General features: G+C 49.0%; 29 non-coding genes across 29 annotated transcripts; all 29 read left to right on the top strand.

The window, feature by feature from the left end:
- Nucleotides 1–110: 110 nt before the first annotated feature.
- Trnaf-gaa (transfer RNA phenylalanine (anticodon GAA)) lies at nucleotides 111–183 on the top strand. The gene has a single exon. It is a non-coding gene; the product is annotated as a tRNA-Phe (tRNA).
- A 536-nt stretch (nucleotides 184–719) lies between these two features.
- Trnak-uuu (transfer RNA lysine (anticodon UUU)) lies at nucleotides 720–792 on the top strand. The gene has a single exon. It is a non-coding gene; the product is annotated as a tRNA-Lys (tRNA).
- Nucleotides 793–931: 139 nt separating this feature from the next.
- Nucleotides 932–1,013, top strand: Trnas-cga (transfer RNA serine (anticodon CGA)). Its single transcript has one exon. It is a non-coding gene; the product is annotated as a tRNA-Ser (tRNA).
- Nucleotides 1,014–1,701: 688 nt separating this feature from the next.
- On the top strand, nucleotides 1,702–1,783 carry Trnas-uga (transfer RNA serine (anticodon UGA)). Its single transcript has one exon. It is a non-coding gene; the product is annotated as a tRNA-Ser (tRNA).
- A 585-nt stretch (nucleotides 1,784–2,368) lies between these two features.
- Trnaf-gaa (transfer RNA phenylalanine (anticodon GAA)) lies at nucleotides 2,369–2,441 on the top strand. Its single transcript has one exon. It is a non-coding gene; the product is annotated as a tRNA-Phe (tRNA).
- A 536-nt stretch (nucleotides 2,442–2,977) lies between these two features.
- Trnak-uuu (transfer RNA lysine (anticodon UUU)) lies at nucleotides 2,978–3,050 on the top strand. The gene has a single exon. It is a non-coding gene; the product is annotated as a tRNA-Lys (tRNA).
- Nucleotides 3,051–3,189: 139 nt separating this feature from the next.
- On the top strand, nucleotides 3,190–3,271 carry Trnas-cga (transfer RNA serine (anticodon CGA)). Its single transcript has one exon. It is a non-coding gene; the product is annotated as a tRNA-Ser (tRNA).
- A 677-nt stretch (nucleotides 3,272–3,948) lies between these two features.
- On the top strand, nucleotides 3,949–4,030 carry Trnas-uga (transfer RNA serine (anticodon UGA)). The gene has a single exon. It is a non-coding gene; the product is annotated as a tRNA-Ser (tRNA).
- A 585-nt stretch (nucleotides 4,031–4,615) lies between these two features.
- Nucleotides 4,616–4,688, top strand: Trnaf-gaa (transfer RNA phenylalanine (anticodon GAA)). Its single transcript has one exon. It is a non-coding gene; the product is annotated as a tRNA-Phe (tRNA).
- A 536-nt stretch (nucleotides 4,689–5,224) lies between these two features.
- On the top strand, nucleotides 5,225–5,297 carry Trnak-uuu (transfer RNA lysine (anticodon UUU)). The gene has a single exon. It is a non-coding gene; the product is annotated as a tRNA-Lys (tRNA).
- Nucleotides 5,298–5,436: 139 nt separating this feature from the next.
- On the top strand, nucleotides 5,437–5,518 carry Trnas-cga (transfer RNA serine (anticodon CGA)). Its single transcript has one exon. It is a non-coding gene; the product is annotated as a tRNA-Ser (tRNA).
- Nucleotides 5,519–6,195: 677 nt separating this feature from the next.
- Trnas-uga (transfer RNA serine (anticodon UGA)) lies at nucleotides 6,196–6,277 on the top strand. The gene has a single exon. It is a non-coding gene; the product is annotated as a tRNA-Ser (tRNA).
- A 585-nt stretch (nucleotides 6,278–6,862) lies between these two features.
- On the top strand, nucleotides 6,863–6,935 carry Trnaf-gaa (transfer RNA phenylalanine (anticodon GAA)). The gene has a single exon. It is a non-coding gene; the product is annotated as a tRNA-Phe (tRNA).
- A 536-nt stretch (nucleotides 6,936–7,471) lies between these two features.
- Trnak-uuu (transfer RNA lysine (anticodon UUU)) lies at nucleotides 7,472–7,544 on the top strand. The gene has a single exon. It is a non-coding gene; the product is annotated as a tRNA-Lys (tRNA).
- A 139-nt stretch (nucleotides 7,545–7,683) lies between these two features.
- Trnas-cga (transfer RNA serine (anticodon CGA)) lies at nucleotides 7,684–7,765 on the top strand. The gene has a single exon. It is a non-coding gene; the product is annotated as a tRNA-Ser (tRNA).
- Nucleotides 7,766–8,442: 677 nt separating this feature from the next.
- On the top strand, nucleotides 8,443–8,524 carry Trnas-uga (transfer RNA serine (anticodon UGA)). The gene has a single exon. It is a non-coding gene; the product is annotated as a tRNA-Ser (tRNA).
- A 585-nt stretch (nucleotides 8,525–9,109) lies between these two features.
- Nucleotides 9,110–9,182, top strand: Trnaf-gaa (transfer RNA phenylalanine (anticodon GAA)). Its single transcript has one exon. It is a non-coding gene; the product is annotated as a tRNA-Phe (tRNA).
- Nucleotides 9,183–9,718: 536 nt separating this feature from the next.
- On the top strand, nucleotides 9,719–9,791 carry Trnak-uuu (transfer RNA lysine (anticodon UUU)). Its single transcript has one exon. It is a non-coding gene; the product is annotated as a tRNA-Lys (tRNA).
- A 139-nt stretch (nucleotides 9,792–9,930) lies between these two features.
- Nucleotides 9,931–10,012, top strand: Trnas-cga (transfer RNA serine (anticodon CGA)). Its single transcript has one exon. It is a non-coding gene; the product is annotated as a tRNA-Ser (tRNA).
- Nucleotides 10,013–10,700: 688 nt separating this feature from the next.
- Trnas-uga (transfer RNA serine (anticodon UGA)) lies at nucleotides 10,701–10,782 on the top strand. The gene has a single exon. It is a non-coding gene; the product is annotated as a tRNA-Ser (tRNA).
- A 585-nt stretch (nucleotides 10,783–11,367) lies between these two features.
- Trnaf-gaa (transfer RNA phenylalanine (anticodon GAA)) lies at nucleotides 11,368–11,440 on the top strand. Its single transcript has one exon. It is a non-coding gene; the product is annotated as a tRNA-Phe (tRNA).
- Nucleotides 11,441–11,976: 536 nt separating this feature from the next.
- On the top strand, nucleotides 11,977–12,049 carry Trnak-uuu (transfer RNA lysine (anticodon UUU)). The gene has a single exon. It is a non-coding gene; the product is annotated as a tRNA-Lys (tRNA).
- Nucleotides 12,050–12,188: 139 nt separating this feature from the next.
- On the top strand, nucleotides 12,189–12,270 carry Trnas-cga (transfer RNA serine (anticodon CGA)). The gene has a single exon. It is a non-coding gene; the product is annotated as a tRNA-Ser (tRNA).
- A 677-nt stretch (nucleotides 12,271–12,947) lies between these two features.
- Nucleotides 12,948–13,029, top strand: Trnas-uga (transfer RNA serine (anticodon UGA)). Its single transcript has one exon. It is a non-coding gene; the product is annotated as a tRNA-Ser (tRNA).
- A 585-nt stretch (nucleotides 13,030–13,614) lies between these two features.
- Nucleotides 13,615–13,687, top strand: Trnaf-gaa (transfer RNA phenylalanine (anticodon GAA)). Its single transcript has one exon. It is a non-coding gene; the product is annotated as a tRNA-Phe (tRNA).
- A 536-nt stretch (nucleotides 13,688–14,223) lies between these two features.
- Nucleotides 14,224–14,296, top strand: Trnak-uuu (transfer RNA lysine (anticodon UUU)). Its single transcript has one exon. It is a non-coding gene; the product is annotated as a tRNA-Lys (tRNA).
- Nucleotides 14,297–14,435: 139 nt separating this feature from the next.
- Nucleotides 14,436–14,517, top strand: Trnas-cga (transfer RNA serine (anticodon CGA)). The gene has a single exon. It is a non-coding gene; the product is annotated as a tRNA-Ser (tRNA).
- Nucleotides 14,518–15,205: 688 nt separating this feature from the next.
- On the top strand, nucleotides 15,206–15,287 carry Trnas-uga (transfer RNA serine (anticodon UGA)). The gene has a single exon. It is a non-coding gene; the product is annotated as a tRNA-Ser (tRNA).
- Nucleotides 15,288–15,872: 585 nt separating this feature from the next.
- Trnaf-gaa (transfer RNA phenylalanine (anticodon GAA)) lies at nucleotides 15,873–15,945 on the top strand. Its single transcript has one exon. It is a non-coding gene; the product is annotated as a tRNA-Phe (tRNA).
- The last annotated feature ends 108 nt before the right edge of the window (nucleotides 15,946–16,053 follow it).

Genomic DNA, 16,053 nt, shown 5'->3' with positions numbered 1-16,053 from the left:
TGCTGCTCGCCTTCCAGCCTCCCTGTGTCTTATCAGACGAAGATGACTGTGAAATTGGCGGCGATTCAGAAGTTTAACGAAGACGCGCAATTGTGCAGACATAGGTGTGAGCCGAAATAGCTCAGTTGGGAGAGCGTTAGACTGAAGATCTAAAGGTCCCTGGTTCGATCCCGGGTTTCGGCAAGTGTTTGTTTTGAAGCTGATGCCAATGGAATTGCTCCGAGTCTGTGATGATGTAAGTACAGCCGAGAACAAAAATGACTCTGTCCTGTAACTGTTCAGGTTGTCTAGTGCTTGCCGTAAGAGGAACACAGTAGGCAACTCCCTGAGAAGTAAGAAAATACGAAAAGTCCTACCGACTGCGTTCCCTTTTTTGTGTCAGGAGGTAAAGAACGTCTCCAACGGAACCGTGAAATGAGCGAAAACGTGGGAAGCATTGCATTCGAAATACTTGTGAATTTTCCAATTGCCCAGTGAGTGTCGACAAAACACGTAACTCCTCTACTCCAACGTATGAGACCTAACGACTGCTGCGGTTTGTTTTTGCATCGTGTGTCAGCATTCTTAGATAGTCTGCTACGAGCTTAGCGCGACACGTTTGTAGACAGCATTCAGGCGACGTTTAATTAGTAACAGCTCGATGCAGCGATAGCACAACTGTGAAGGACATGAGTCAATGTATAGCTGTGCATCGTGGGACGATCTCTAACGTCATGTGAGCCCGGATAGCTCAGTCGGTAGAGCATTAGGCTTTTGACCTAAGGGTCCAGGGTTCAAGTCCCTGTTCGGGCGGAGATTTTAATACTTTGGTAGCGATTCCTCTGGTAGCGGTGGAAACACTACGGAAAAGAATGCAGCTACGCCGTTTTCTGACGCCACAGTGCTTTAAACCGTATCAGTTGCATGTTTCGGGAGAAAGTCCCGAACTACGGCAGTCGTGGCCGAGTAGTTAAGGCGTCTGACTCGAAATCAGATTCCCTGTGGGAGCGTAGGTTCGAATCCTACCGGCTGCGTGCGATTTTGCATAAAGAGGAGCAAATATTTTCACACACGTGACGCCATCCTCAACAAGACGAAAATTTCCGTTTTACAGTACTGAGTGTCGCGGCGGCCGCTGCTTTCTGTGGCTACCGGTTCACCTCTCACTGACGCTGGGACTGCAGAAAGCCGTCGCAGGCCCACGAGTGCGCTGCCGTCATTTTCTCGCGTCGACGCCGAGTTCGTGAGTACACAGACGTGCTTGGAAGCGTTGGACAGAGCAAACATTCATTTCTCTCTTTTTTAAGAATCGCAATTCAGTCATTCGAGTGCGGCAAAAGCAATGGTGCAGCGTTTCTTTTCTTAAGATCTCGCAGCTACTTGCAAGTATGTCGACCACTTAAGACGACAGTAAACTAGCGTCAGCGGTGCGTCAGTGGGAAGTCGGTGAAGTCGCCATTGGAGCCACAAGCCAGTAATTACGTCATGCGAATCACTCGCACGCAACGCAGCTGTACGATAGCTCAGTCGGTAGAGCGTTTGATTTTCAACCAAAGGGTGTTGGGTTCAAGGCCATGTCTAGGCGAAAATTAATACAATTTCGTAACGGCTAATGTGCTGGCAATGGAAACACTACAGAAAAGAGTTAGGCCACGCAGCTTTCTGCCATTGGATTGCTTCTAAAGTTGGACTTTCACTTGTCGGAAGACGCTATTGCCCCCGGCAGTCGTGGCCGAGTGGTTAAGGCGTCTGACTTGAAATCAGATTCCCTCTGGGAGCGTAGCTTCGAGTCCTGCCGACTGCGAAAATTTTCTCGCTCTCAGAAGATGGACGTTCAGCTGCATCCTAGCAGTTGCGTCTCTACTAAACACGTGGGTCTCCAGCAATGTGCAGTGTTCTTTGGTGCAGCGCTACAGTCGCTCCCAGAAGCCACAGCTCATCTCCTCGTCTCACTGCCGTCCACCAAGTGTCAGTGCAAGTGTCGCCTCTCTGGGCAGTGCAGATGTGTCCATTTTAGCTTGCAGACGGTGACGTGTAGCAATTTATGAGCTAACGCAAGTCAAATGTTTTAGCGTGTGTTTCTGCTAGATACTGGCTCTCACATAGTGGAGAGACTCACTCCTTCTTGTGTCTCGTTCTCTGCACACGAGTTGCACGTGGCATCGATATAGCAAAGGTTTTCTAGCGCCAGCGAAGTCGATATTACATGAATCGAGTCGACATGTTTGCTTCTTACGATGATGGAATCAGAAGAAATGTGTGTGGTACTTCACTGCATCTGCTGCTCGCCTTCCAGCCTCCCTGTGTCTTATCAGACGAAGATGACTGTGAAATTGGCGGCGATTCAGAAGTTTAACGAAGACGCGCAATTGTGCAGACATAGGTGTGAGCCGAAATAGCTCAGTTGGGAGAGCGTTAGACTGAAGATCTAAAGGTCCCTGGTTCGATCCCGGGTTTCGGCAAGTGTTTGTTTTGAAGCTGATGCCAATGGAATTGCTCCGAGTCTGTGATGATGTAAGTACAGCCGAGAACAAAAATGACTCTGTCCTGTAACTGTTCAGGTTGTCTAGTGCTTGCCGTAAGAGGAACACAGTAGGCAACTCCCTGAGAAGTAAGAAAATACGAAAAGTCCTACCGACTGCGTTCCCTTTTTTGTGTCAGGAGGTAAAGAACGTCTCCAACGGAACCGTGAAATGAGCGAAAACGTGGGAAGCATTGCATTCGAAATACTTGTGAATTTTCCAATTGCCCAGTGAGTGTCGACAAAACACGTAACTCCTCTACTCCAACGTATGAGACCTAACGACTGCTGCGGTTTGTTTTTGCATCGTGTGTCAGCATTCTTAGATAGTCTGCTACGAGCTTAGCGCGACACGTTTGTAGACAGCATTCAGGCGACGTTTAATTAGTAACAGCTCGATGCAGCGATAGCACAACTGTGAAGGACATGAGTCAATGTATAGCTGTGCATCGTGGGACGATCTCTAACGTCATGTGAGCCCGGATAGCTCAGTCGGTAGAGCATTAGGCTTTTAACCTAAGGGTCCAGGGTTCAAGTCCCTGTTCGGGCGGAGATTTTAATACTTTGGTAGCGATTCCTCTGGTAGCGGTGGAAACACTACGGAAAAGAATGCAGCTACGCCGTTTTCTGACGCCACAGTGCTTTAAACCGTATCAGTTGCATGTTTCGGGAGAAAGTCCCGAACTACGGCAGTCGTGGCCGAGTAGTTAAGGCGTCTGACTCGAAATCAGATTCCCTGTGGGAGCGTAGGTTCGAATCCTACCGGCTGCGTGCGATTTTGCATAAAGAGGAGCAAATATTTTCACACACGTGACGCCATCCTCAACAAGACGAAAATTTCCGTTTTACAGTACTGAGTGTCGCGGCGGCCGCTGCTTTCTGTGGCTACCGGTTCACCTCTCACTGACGCTGGGACTGCAGAAAGCCGTCGCAGGCCCACGAGTGCGCTGCCGTCATTTTCTCGCGTCGACGCCGAGTTCGTGAGTACACAGACGTGCTTGGAAGCGTTGGACAGAGCAAACATTCATTTCTCTCTTTTTTAAGAATCGCAATTCAGTCATTCGAGTGCGGCAAAAGCAATGGTGCAGCGTTTCTTTTCTTAAGATCTCGCAGCTACTTGCAAGTATGTCGACCACTTAAGACGACAGTAAACTAGCGTCAGCGGGAAGTCGGTGAAGTCGCCATTGGAGCCACAAGCCAGTAATTACGTCATGCGAATCACTCGCACGCAACGCAGCTGTACGATAGCTCAGTCGGTAGAGCGTTTGATTTTCAACCAAAGGGTGTTGGGTTCAAGGCCATGTCTAGGCGAAAATTAATACAATTTCGTAACGGCTAATGTGCTGGCAATGGAAACACTACAGAAAAGAGTTAGGCCACGCAGCTTTCTGCCATTGGATTGCTTCTAAAGTTGGACTTTCACTTGTCGGAAGACGCTATTGCCCCCGGCAGTCGTGGCCGAGTGGTTAAGGCGTCTGACTTGAAATCAGATTCCCTCTGGGAGCGTAGCTTCGAGTCCTGCCGACTGCGAAAATTTTCTCGCTCTCAGAAGATGGACGTTCAGCTGCATCCTAGCAGTTGCGTCTCTACTAAACACGTGGGTCTCCAGCAATGTGCAGTGTTCTTTGGTGCAGCGCTACAGTCGCTCCCAGAAGCCACAGCTCATCTCCTCGTCTCACTGCCGTCCACCAAGTGTCAGTGCAAGTGTCGCCTCTCTGGGCAGTGCAGATGTGTCCATTTTAGCTTGCAGACGGTGACGTGTAGCAATTTATGAGCTAACGCAAGTCAAATGTTTTAGCGTGTGTTTCTGCTAGATACTGGCTCTCACATAGTGGAGAGACTCACTCCTTCTTGTGTCTCGTTCTCTGCACACGAGTTGCACGTGGCATCGATATAGCAAAGGTTTTCTAGCGCCAGCGAAGTCGATATTACATGAATCGAGTCGACATGTTTGCTTCTTACGATGATGGAATCAGAAGAAATGTGTGTGGTACTTCACTGCATCTGCTGCTCGCCTTCCAGCCTCCCTGTGTCTTATCAGACGAAGATGACTGTGAAATTGGCGGCGATTCAGAAGTTTAACGAAGACGCGCAATTGTGCAGACATAGGTGTGAGCCGAAATAGCTCAGTTGGGAGAGCGTTAGACTGAAGATCTAAAGGTCCCTGGTTCGATCCCGGGTTTCGGCAAGTGTTTGTTTTGAAGCTGATGCCAATGGAATTGCTCCGAGTCTGTGATGATGTAAGTACAGCCGAGAACAAAAATGACTCTGTCCTGTAACTGTTCAGGTTGTCTAGTGCTTGCCGTAAGAGGAACACAGTAGGCAACTCCCTGAGAAGTAAGAAAATACGAAAAGTCCTACCGACTGCGTTCCCTTTTTTGTGTCAGGAGGTAAAGAACGTCTCCAACGGAACCGTGAAATGAGCGAAAACGTGGGAAGCATTGCATTCGAAATACTTGTGAATTTTCCAATTGCCCAGTGAGTGTCGACAAAACACGTAACTCCTCTACTCCAACGTATGAGACCTAACGACTGCTGCGGTTTGTTTTTGCATCGTGTGTCAGCATTCTTAGATAGTCTGCTACGAGCTTAGCGCGACACGTTTGTAGACAGCATTCAGGCGACGTTTAATTAGTAACAGCTCGATGCAGCGATAGCACAACTGTGAAGGACATGAGTCAATGTATAGCTGTGCATCGTGGGACGATCTCTAACGTCATGTGAGCCCGGATAGCTCAGTCGGTAGAGCATTAGGCTTTTAACCTAAGGGTCCAGGGTTCAAGTCCCTGTTCGGGCGGAGATTTTAATACTTTGGTAGCGATTCCTCTGGTAGCGGTGGAAACACTACGGAAAAGAATGCAGCTACGCCGTTTTCTGACGCCACAGTGCTTTAAACCGTATCAGTTGCATGTTTCGGGAGAAAGTCCCGAACTACGGCAGTCGTGGCCGAGTAGTTAAGGCGTCTGACTCGAAATCAGATTCCCTGTGGGAGCGTAGGTTCGAATCCTACCGGCTGCGTGCGATTTTGCATAAAGAGGAGCAAATATTTTCACACACGTGACGCCATCCTCAACAAGACGAAAATTTCCGTTTTACAGTACTGAGTGTCGCGGCGGCCGCTGCTTTCTGTGGCTACCGGTTCACCTCTCACTGACGCTGGGACTGCAGAAAGCCGTCGCAGGCCCACGAGTGCGCTGCCGTCATTTTCTCGCGTCGACGCCGAGTTCGTGAGTACACAGACGTGCTTGGAAGCGTTGGACAGAGCAAACATTCATTTCTCTCTTTTTTAAGAATCGCAATTCAGTCATTCGAGTGCGGCAAAAGCAATGGTGCAGCGTTTCTTTTCTTAAGATCTCGCAGCTACTTGCAAGTATGTCGACCACTTAAGACGACAGTAAACTAGCGTCAGCGGGAAGTCGGTGAAGTCGCCATTGGAGCCACAAGCCAGTAATTACGTCATGCGAATCACTCGCACGCAACGCAGCTGTACGATAGCTCAGTCGGTAGAGCGTTTGATTTTCAACCAAAGGGTGTTGGGTTCAAGGCCATGTCTAGGCGAAAATTAATACAATTTCGTAACGGCTAATGTGCTGGCAATGGAAACACTACAGAAAAGAGTTAGGCCACGCAGCTTTCTGCCATTGGATTGCTTCTAAAGTTGGACTTTCACTTGTCGGAAGACGCTATTGCCCCCGGCAGTCGTGGCCGAGTGGTTAAGGCGTCTGACTTGAAATCAGATTCCCTCTGGGAGCGTAGCTTCGAGTCCTGCCGACTGTGAAAATTTTCTCGCTCTCAGAAGATGGACGTTCAGCTGCATCCTAGCAGTTGCGTCTCTACTAAACACGTGGGTCTCCAGCAATGTGCAGTGTTCTTTGGTGCAGCGCTACAGTCGCTCCCAGAAGCCACAGCTCATCTCCTCGTCTCACTGCCGTCCACCAAGTGTCAGTGCAAGTGTCGCCTCTCTGGGCAGTGCAGATGTGTCCATTTTAGCTTGCAGACGGTGACGTGTAGCAATTTATGAGCTAACGCAAGTCAAATGTTTTAGCATGTGTTTCTGCTAGATACTGGCTCTCACATAGTGGAGAGACTCACTCCTTCTTGTGTCTCGTTCTCTGCACACGAGTTGCACGTGGCATCGATATAGCAAAGGTTTTCTAGCGCCAGCGAAGTCGATATTACATGAATCGAGTCGACATGTTTGCTTCTTACGATGATGGAATCAGAAGAAATGTGTGTGGTACTTCACTGCATCTGCTGCTCGCCTTCCAGCCTCCCTGTGTCTTATCAGACGAAGATGACTGTGAAATTGGCGGCGATTCAGAAGTTTAACGAAGACGCGCAATTGTGCAGACATAGGTGTGAGCCGAAATAGCTCAGTTGGGAGAGCGTTAGACTGAAGATCTAAAGGTCCCTGGTTCGATCCCGGGTTTCGGCAAGTGTTTGTTTTGAAGCTGATGCCAATGGAATTGCTCCGAGTCTGTGATGATGTAAGTACAGCCGAGAACAAAAATGACTCTGTCCTGTAACTGTTCAGGTTGTCTAGTGCTTGCCGTAAGAGGAACACAGTAGGCAACTCCCTGAGAAGTAAGAAAATACGAAAAGTCCTACCGACTGCGTTCCCTTTTTTGTGTCAGGAGGTAAAGAACGTCTCCAACGGAACCGTGAAATGAGCGAAAACGTGGGAAGCATTGCATTCGAAATACTTGTGAATTTTCCAATTGCCCAGTGAGTGTCGACAAAACACGTAACTCCTCTACTCCAACGTATGAGACCTAACGACTGCTGCGGTTTGTTTTTGCATCGTGTGTCAGCATTCTTAGATAGTCTGCTACGAGCTTAGCGCGACACGTTTGTAGACAGCATTCAGGCGACGTTTAATTAGTAACAGCTCGATGCAGCGATAGCACAACTGTGAAGGACATGAGTCAATGTATAGCTGTGCATCGTGGGACGATCTCTAACGTCATGTGAGCCCGGATAGCTCAGTCGGTAGAGCATTAGGCTTTTAACCTAAGGGTCCAGGGTTCAAGTCCCTGTTCGGGCGGAGATTTTAATACTTTGGTAGCGATTCCTCTGGTAGCGGTGGAAACACTACGGAAAAGAATGCAGCTACGCCGTTTTCTGACGCCACAGTGCTTTAAACCGTATCAGTTGCATGTTTCGGGAGAAAGTCCCGAACTACGGCAGTCGTGGCCGAGTAGTTAAGGCGTCTGACTCGAAATCAGATTCCCTGTGGGAGCGTAGGTTCGAATCCTACCGGCTGCGTGCGATTTTGCATAAAGAGGAGCAAATATTTTCACACACGTGACGCCATCCTCAACAAGACGAAAATTTCCGTTTTACAGTACTGAGTGTCGCGGCGGCCGCTGCTTTCTGTGGCTACCGGTTCACCTCTCACTGACGCTGGGACTGCAGAAAGCCGTCGCAGGCCCACGAGTGCGCTGCCGTCATTTTCTCGCGTCGACGCCGAGTTCGTGAGTACACAGACGTGCTTGGAAGCGTTGGACAGAGCAAACATTCATTTCTCTCTTTTTTAAGAATCGCAATTCAGTCATTCGAGTGCGGCAAAAGCAATGGTGCAGCGTTTCTTTTCTTAAGATCTCGCAGCTACTTGCAAGTATGTCGACCACTTAAGACGACAGTAAACTAGCGTCAGCGGGAAGTCGGTGAAGTCGCCATTGGAGCCACAAGCCAGTAATTACGTCATGCGAATCACTCGCACGCAACGCAGCTGTACGATAGCTCAGTCGGTAGAGCGTTTGATTTTCAACCAAAGGGTGTTGGGTTCAAGGCCATGTCTAGGCGAAAATTAATACAATTTCGTAACGGCTAATGTGCTGGCAATGGAAACACTACAGAAAAGAGTTAGGCCACGCAGCTTTCTGCCATTGGATTGCTTCTAAAGTTGGACTTTCACTTGTCGGAAGACGCTATTGCCCCCGGCAGTCGTGGCCGAGTGGTTAAGGCGTCTGACTTGAAATCAGATTCCCTCTGGGAGCGTAGCTTCGAGTCCTGCCGACTGTGAAAATTTTCTCGCTCTCAGAAGATGGACGTTCAGCTGCATCCTAGCAGTTGCGTCTCTACTAAACACGTGGGTCTCCAGCAATGTGCAGTGTTCTTTGGTGCAGCGCTACAGTCGCTCCCAGAAGCCACAGCTCATCTCCTCGTCTCACTGCCGTCCACCAAGTGTCAGTGCAAGTGTCGCCTCTCTGGGCAGTGCAGATGTGTCCATTTTAGCTTGCAGACGGTGACGTGTAGCAATTTATGAGCTAACGCAAGTCAAATGTTTTAGCATGTGTTTCTGCTAGATACTGGCTCTCACATAGTGGAGAGACTCACTCCTTCTTGTGTCTCGTTCTCTGCACACGAGTTGCACGTGGCATCGATATAGCAAAGGTTTTCTAGCGCCAGCGAAGTCGATATTACATGAATCGAGTCGACATGTTTGCTTCTTACGATGATGGAATCAGAAGAAATGTGTGTGGTACTTCACTGCATCTGCTGCTCGCCTTCCAGCCTCCCTGTGTCTTATCAGACGAAGATGACTGTGAAATTGGCGGCGATTCAGAAGTTTAACGAAGACGCGCAATTGTGCAGACATAGGTGTGAGCCGAAATAGCTCAGTTGGGAGAGCGTTAGACTGAAGATCTAAAGGTCCCTGGTTCGATCCCGGGTTTCGGCAAGTGTTTGTTTTGAAGCTGATGCCAATGGAATTGCTCCGAGTCTGTGATGATGTAAGTACAGCCGAGAACAAAAATGACTCTGTCCTGTAACTGTTCAGGTTGTCTAGTGCTTGCCGTAAGAGGAACACAGTAGGCAACTCCCTGAGAAGTAAGAAAATACGAAAAGTCCTACCGACTGCGTTCCCTTTTTTGTGTCAGGAGGTAAAGAACGTCTCCAACGGAACCGTGAAATGAGCGAAAACGTGGGAAGCATTGCATTCGAAATACTTGTGAATTTTCCAATTGCCCAGTGAGTGTCGACAAAACACGTAACTCCTCTACTCCAACGTATGAGACCTAACGACTGCTGCGGTTTGTTTTTGCATCGTGTGTCAGCATTCTTAGATAGTCTGCTACGAGCTTAGCGCGACACGTTTGTAGACAGCATTCAGGCGACGTTTAATTAGTAACAGCTCGATGCAGCGATAGCACAACTGTGAAGGACATGAGTCAATGTATAGCTGTGCATCGTGGGACGATCTCTAACGTCATGTGAGCCCGGATAGCTCAGTCGGTAGAGCATTAGGCTTTTAACCTAAGGGTCCAGGGTTCAAGTCCCTGTTCGGGCGGAGATTTTAATACTTTGGTAGCGATTCCTCTGGTAGCGGTGGAAACACTACGGAAAAGAATGCAGCTACGCCGTTTTCTGACGCCACAGTGCTTTAAACCGTATCAGTTGCATGTTTCGGGAGAAAGTCCCGAACTACGGCAGTCGTGGCCGAGTAGTTAAGGCGTCTGACTCGAAATCAGATTCCCTGTGGGAGCGTAGGTTCGAATCCTACCGGCTGCGTGCGATTTTGCATAAAGAGGAGCAAATATTTTCACACACGTGACGCCATCCTCAACAAGACGAAAATTTCCGTTTTACAGTACTGAGTGTCGCGGCGGCCGCTGCTTTCTGTGGCTACCGGTTCACCTCTCACTGACGCTGGGACTGCAGAAAGCCGTCGCAGGCCCACGAGTGCGCTGCCGTCATTTTCTCGCGTCGACGCCGAGTTCGTGAGTACACAGACGTGCTTGGAAGCGTTGGACAGAGCAAACATTCATTTCTCTCTTTTTTAAGAATCGCAATTCAGTCATTCGAGTGCGGCAAAAGCAATGGTGCAGCGTTTCTTTTCTTAAGATCTCGCAGCTACTTGCAAGTATGTCGACCACTTAAGACGACAGTAAACTAGCGTCAGCGGTGCGTCAGTGGGAAGTCGGTGAAGTCGCCATTGGAGCCACAAGCCAGTAATTACGTCATGCGAATCACTCGCACGCAACGCAGCTGTACGATAGCTCAGTCGGTAGAGCGTTTGATTTTCAACCAAAGGGTGTTGGGTTCAAGGCCATGTCTAGGCGAAAATTAATACAATTTCGTAACGGCTAATGTGCTGGCAATGGAAACACTACAGAAAAGAGTTAGGCCACGCAGCTTTCTGCCATTGGATTGCTTCTAAAGTTGGACTTTCACTTGTCGGAAGACGCTATTGCCCCCGGCAGTCGTGGCCGAGTGGTTAAGGCGTCTGACTTGAAATCAGATTCCCTCTGGGAGCGTAGCTTCGAGTCCTGCCGACTGCGAAAATTTTCTCGCTCTCAGAAGATGGACGTTCAGCTGCATCCTAGCAGTTGCGTCTCTACTAAACACGTGGGTCTCCAGCAATGTGCAGTGTTCTTTGGTGCAGCGCTACAGTCGCTCCCAGAAGCCACAGCTCATCTCCTCGTCTCACTGCCGTCCACCAAGTGTCAGTGCAAGTGTCGCCTCTCTGGGCAGTGCAGATGTGTCCATTTTAGCTTGCAGACGGTGACGTGTAGCAATTTATGAGCTAACGCAAGTCAAATGTTTTAGCGTGTGTTTCTGCTAGATACTGGCTCTCACATAGTGGAGAGACTCACTCCTTCTTGTGTCTCGTTCTCTGCACACGAGTTGCACGTGGCATCGATATAGCAAAGGTTTTCTAGCGCCAGCGAAGTCGATATTACATGAATCGAGTCGACATGTTTGCTTCTTACGATGATGGAATCAGAAGAAATGTGTGTGGTACTTCACTGCATCTGCTGCTCGCCTTCCAGCCTCCCTGTGTCTTATCAGACGAAGATGACTGTGAAATTGGCGGCGATTCAGAAGTTTAACGAAGACGCGCAATTGTGCAGACATAGGTGTGAGCCGAAATAGCTCAGTTGGGAGAGCGTTAGACTGAAGATCTAAAGGTCCCTGGTTCGATCCCGGGTTTCGGCAAGTGTTTATTTTGAAGCTGATGCCAATGGAATTGCTCCGAGTCTGTGATGATGTAAGTACAGCCGAGAACAAAAATGACTCTGTCCTGTAACTGTTCAGGTTGTCTAGTGCTTGCCGTAAGAGGAACACAGTAGGCAACTCCCTGAGAAGTAAGAAAATACGAAAAGTCCTACCGACTGCGTTCCCTTTTTTGTGTCAGGAGGTAAAGAACGTCTCCAACGGAACCGTGAAATGAGCGAAAACGTGGGAAGCATTGCATTCGAAATACTTGTGAATTTTCCAATTGCCCAGTGAGTGTCGACAAAACACGTAACTCCTCTACTCCAACGTATGAGACCTAACGACTGCTGCGGTTTGTTTTTGCATCGTGTGTCAGCATTCTTAGATAGTCTGCTACGAGCTTAGCGCGACACGTTTGTAGACAGCATTCAGGCGACGTTTAATTAGTAACAGCTCGATGCAGCGATAGCACAACTGTGAAGGACATGAGTCAATGTATAGCTGTGCATCGTGGGACGATCTCTAACGTCATGTGAGCCCGGATAGCTCAGTCGGTAGAGCATTAGGCTTTTAACCTAAGGGTCCAGGGTTCAAGTCCCTGTTCGGGCGGAGATTTTAATACTTTGGTAGCGATTCCTCTGGTAGCGGTGGAAACACTACGGAAAAGAATGCAGCTACGCCGTTTTCTGACGCCACAGTGCTTTAAACCGTATCAGTTGCATGTTTCGGGAGAAAGTCCCGAACTACGGCAGTCGTGGCCGAGTAGTTAAGGCGTCTGACTCGAAATCAGATTCCCTGTGGGAGCGTAGGTTCGAATCCTACCGGCTGCGTGCGATTTTGCATAAAGAGGAGCAAATATTTTCACACACGTGACGCCATCCTCAACAAGACGAAAATTTCCGTTTTACAGTACTGAGTGTCGCGGCGGCCGCTGCTTTCTGTGGCTACCGGTTCACCTCTCACTGACGCTGGGACTGCAGAAAGCCGTCGCAGGCCCACGAGTGCGCTGCCGTCATTTTCTCGCGTCGACGCCGAGTTCGTGAGTACACAGACGTGCTTGGAAGCGTTGGACAGAGCAAACATTCATTTCTCTCTTTTTTAAGAATCGCAATTCAGTCATTCGAGTGCGGCAAAAGCAATGGTGCAGCGTTTCTTTTCTTAAGATCTCGCAGCTACTTGCAAGTATGTCGACCACTTAAGACGACAGTAAACTAGCGTCAGCGGGAAGTTGGTGAAGTCGCCATTGGAGCCACAAGCCAGTAATTACGTCATGCGAATCACTCGCACGCAACGCAGCTGTACGATAGCTCAGTCGGTAGAGCGTTTGATTTTCAACCAAAGGGTGTTGGGTTCAAGGCCATGTCTAGGCGAAAATTAATACAATTTCGTAACGGCTAATGTGCTGGCAATGGAAACACTACAGAAAAGAGTTAGGCCACGCAGCTTTCTGCCATTGGATTGCTTCTAAAGTTGGACTTTCACTTGTCGGAAGACGCTATTGCCCCCGGCAGTCGTGGCCGAGTGGTTAAGGCGTCTGACTTGAAATCAGATTCCCTCTGGGAGCGTAGCTTCGAGTCCTGCCGACTGTGAAAATTTTCTCGCTCTCAGAAGATGGACGTTCAGCTGCATCCTAGCAGTTGCGTCTCTACTAAACACGTGGGTCTCCAGCAATGTGCAGTGTTCTTTGGTGCAGCGCTACAGTCGCTCCCAGAAGCCACAGCTCATCTCCTCGTCTCACTGCCGTCCACCAAGTGTCAGTGCAAGTGTCGCCTCTCTGGGCAGTGCAGATGTGTCCATTTTAGCTTGCAGACGGTGACGTGTAGCAATTTATGAGCTAACGCAAGTCAAATGTTTTAGCATGTGTTTCTGCTAGATACTGGCTCTCACATAGTGGAGAGACTCACTCCTTCTTGTGTCTCGTTCTCTGCACACGAGTTGCACGTGGCATCGATATAGCAAAGGTTTTCTAGCGCCAGCGAAGTCGATATTACATGAATCGAGTCGACATGTTTGCTTCTTACGATGATGGAATCAGAAGAAATGTGTGTGGTACTTCACTGCATCTGCTGCTCGCCTTCCAGCCTCCCTGTGTCTTATCAGACGAAGATGACTGTGAAATTGGCGGCGATTCAGAAGTTTAACGAAGACGCGCAATTGTGCAGACATAGGTGTGAGCCGAAATAGCTCAGTTGGGAGAGCGTTAGACTGAAGATCTAAAGGTCCCTGGTTCGATCCCGGGTTTCGGCAAGTGTTTGTTTTGAAGCTGATGCCAATGGAATTGCTCCGAGTCTGTGATGATGTAAGTACAGCCGAGAACAAAAATGACTCTGTCCTGTAACTGTTCAGGTTGTCTAGTGCTTGCCGTAAGAGGAACACAGTAGGCAACTCCCTGAGAAGTAAGAAAATACGAAAAGTCCTACCGACTGCGTTCCCTTTTTTGTGTCAGGAGGTAAAGAACGTCTCCAACGGAACCGTGAAATGAGCGAAAACGTGGGAAGCATTGCATTCGAAATACTTGTGAATTTTCCAATTGCCCAGTGAGTGTCGACAAAACACGTAACTCCTCTACTCCAACGTATGAGACCTAACGACTGCTGCGGTTTGTTTTTGCATCGTGTGTCAGCATTCTTAGATAGTCTGCTACGAGCTTAGCGCGACACGTTTGTAGACAGCATTCAGGCGACGTTTAATTAGTAACAGCTCGATGCAGCGATAGCACAACTGTGAAGGACATGAGTCAATGTATAGCTGTGCATCGTGGGACGATCTCTAACGTCATGTGAGCCCGGATAGCTCAGTCGGTAGAGCATTAGGCTTTTAACCTAAGGGTCCAGGGTTCAAGTCCCTGTTCGGGCGGAGATTTTAATACTTTGGTAGCGATTCCTCTGGTAGCGGTGGAAACACTACGGAAAAGAATGCAGCTACGCCGTTTTCTGACGCCACAGTGCTTTAAACCGTATCAGTTGCATGTTTCGGGAGAAAGTCCCGAACTACGGCAGTCGTGGCCGAGTAGTTAAGGCGTCTGACTCGAAATCAGATTCCCTGTGGGAGCGTAGGTTCGAATCCTACCGGCTGCGTGCGATTTTGCATAAAGAGGAGCAAATATTTTCACACACGTGACGCCATCCTCAACAAGACGAAAATTTCCGTTTTACAGTACTGAGTGTCGCGGCGGCCGCTGCTTTCTGTGGCTACCGGTTCACCTCTCACTGACGCTGGGACTGCAGAAAGCCGTCGCAGGCCCACGAGTGCGCTGCCGTCATTTTCTCGCGTCGACGCCGAGTTCGTGAGTACACAGACGTGCTTGGAAGCGTTGGACAGAGCAAACATTCATTTCTCTCTTTTTTAAGAATCGCAATTCAGTCATTCGAGTGCGGCAAAAGCAATGGTGCAGCGTTTCTTTTCTTAAGATGTCGCAGCTACTTGCAAGTATGTCGACCACTTAAGACGACAGTAAACTAGCGTCAGCGGTGCGTCAGTGGGAAGTCGGTGAAGTCGCCATTGGAGCCACAAGCCAGTAATTACGTCATGCGAATCACTCGCACGCAACGCAGCTGTACGATAGCTCAGTCGGTAGAGCGTTTGATTTTCAACCAAAGGGTGTTGGGTTCAAGGCCATGTCTAGGCGAAAATTAATACAATTTCGTAACGGCTAATGTGCTGGCAATGGAAACACTACAGAAAAGAGTTAGGCCACGCAGCTTTCTGCCATTGGATTGCTTCTAAAGTTGGACTTTCACTTGTCGGAAGACGCTATTGCCCCCGGCAGTCGTGGCCGAGTGGTTAAGGCGTCTGACTTGAAATCAGATTCCCTCTGGGAGCGTAGCTTCGAGTCCTGCCGACTGCGAAAATTTTCTCGCTCTCAGAAGATGGACGTTCAGCTGCATCCTAGCAGTTGCGTCTCTACTAAACACGTGGGTCTCCAGCAATGTGCAGTGTTCTTTGGTGCAGCGCTACAGTCGCTCCCAGAAGCCACAGCTCATCTCCTCGTCTCACTGCCGTCCACCAAGTGTCAGTGCAAGTGTCGCCTCTCTGGGCAGTGCAGATGTGTCCATTTTAGCTTGCAGACGGTGACGTGTAGCAATTTATGAGCTAACGCAAGTCAAATGTTTTAGCGTGTGTTTCTGCTAGATACTGGCTCTCACATAGTGGAGAGACTCACTCCTTCTTGTGTCTCGTTCTCTGCACACGAGTTGCACGTGGCATCGATATAGCAAAGGTTTTCTAGCGCCAGCGAAGTCGATATTACATGAATCGAGTCGACATGTTTGCTTCTTACGATGATGGAATCAGAAGAAATGTGTGTGGTACTTCACTGCATCTGCTGCTCGCCTTCCAGCCTCCCTGTGTCTTATCAGACGAAGATGACTGTGAAATTGGCGGCGATTCAGAAGTTTAACGAAGACGCGCAATTGTGCAGACATAGGTGTGAGCCGAAATAGCTCAGTTGGGAGAGCGTTAGACTGAAGATCTAAAGGTCCCTGGTTCGATCCCGGGTTTCGGCAAGTGTTTGTTTTGAAGCTGATGCCAATGGAATTGCTCCGAGTCTGTGATGATGTAAGTACAGCCGAGAACAAAAATGACTCTGTCCTGTAACTGTTCAGGTTGTCTAG

The sequence above is a fragment of the Schistocerca gregaria genome, unplaced genomic scaffold (genome assembly GCF_023897955.1).
Source record: "Schistocerca gregaria isolate iqSchGreg1 unplaced genomic scaffold, iqSchGreg1.2 ptg000582l, whole genome shotgun sequence".
NCBI classification, from domain to species: domain Eukaryota; kingdom Metazoa; phylum Arthropoda; class Insecta; order Orthoptera; family Acrididae; genus Schistocerca; species Schistocerca gregaria.
This window is presented reverse-complemented; position numbering and strand designations above follow the sequence as displayed.